This window comes from Octodon degus, unplaced genomic scaffold (assembly GCF_000260255.1).
Source record: "Octodon degus isolate 3935 unplaced genomic scaffold, OctDeg1.0 scaffold00057, whole genome shotgun sequence".
NCBI classification, from domain to species: domain Eukaryota; kingdom Metazoa; phylum Chordata; class Mammalia; order Rodentia; family Octodontidae; genus Octodon; species Octodon degus.
Genome location: NW_004524633.1, coordinates 10,391,823 through 10,392,378, shown reverse-complemented (window position 1 = coordinate 10,392,378; position 556 = coordinate 10,391,823).

Below are 556 nucleotides of genomic sequence, written 5' to 3'. Positions count from 1 at the left end.
TTGTTGTAATTTCACTTTTTTCACCAATTTTTCATGTTTACATTTGATAACTTGAAAAACAAATTTGCAGATAACATCAGACAATACAGCAACCATTGCTGAATTCCTATTACTTTGTTTAGTAAAATTTGTATCCTTTCTAGTTTTTTTTTTTCTATTTTGTGTTCTTTAAGAACAAGTAATACTATTCAGGCTTTAAAAATGAAAGCATTATTTTGATATGCTATAACATGCATGGGGCTTTGGGACATTAGTTTTAATTATACGATGATTATATTGATGTAAGTTAGAGAAAGGAATAAAGGAACGTTCCCATTATATGAGTGATGCAATAAATATATCAACTACACAAAGAGACAATACTCTGTACTCAGGGAAAGAAGAGATACAAGAGGAAGTAGAATATAATTTGAAAAAATTTTAACAAAAGTAGCTTTGACTAGCCATCACTTCAATGTAAAGATGCTTCAGTATTCTTATCTGACTCCATTCAAAATTGGGTTGGTTCCCATTATAAGTTTGTAACGTTGCCTTTGTGGTTTGTTTTAGTTTTCTT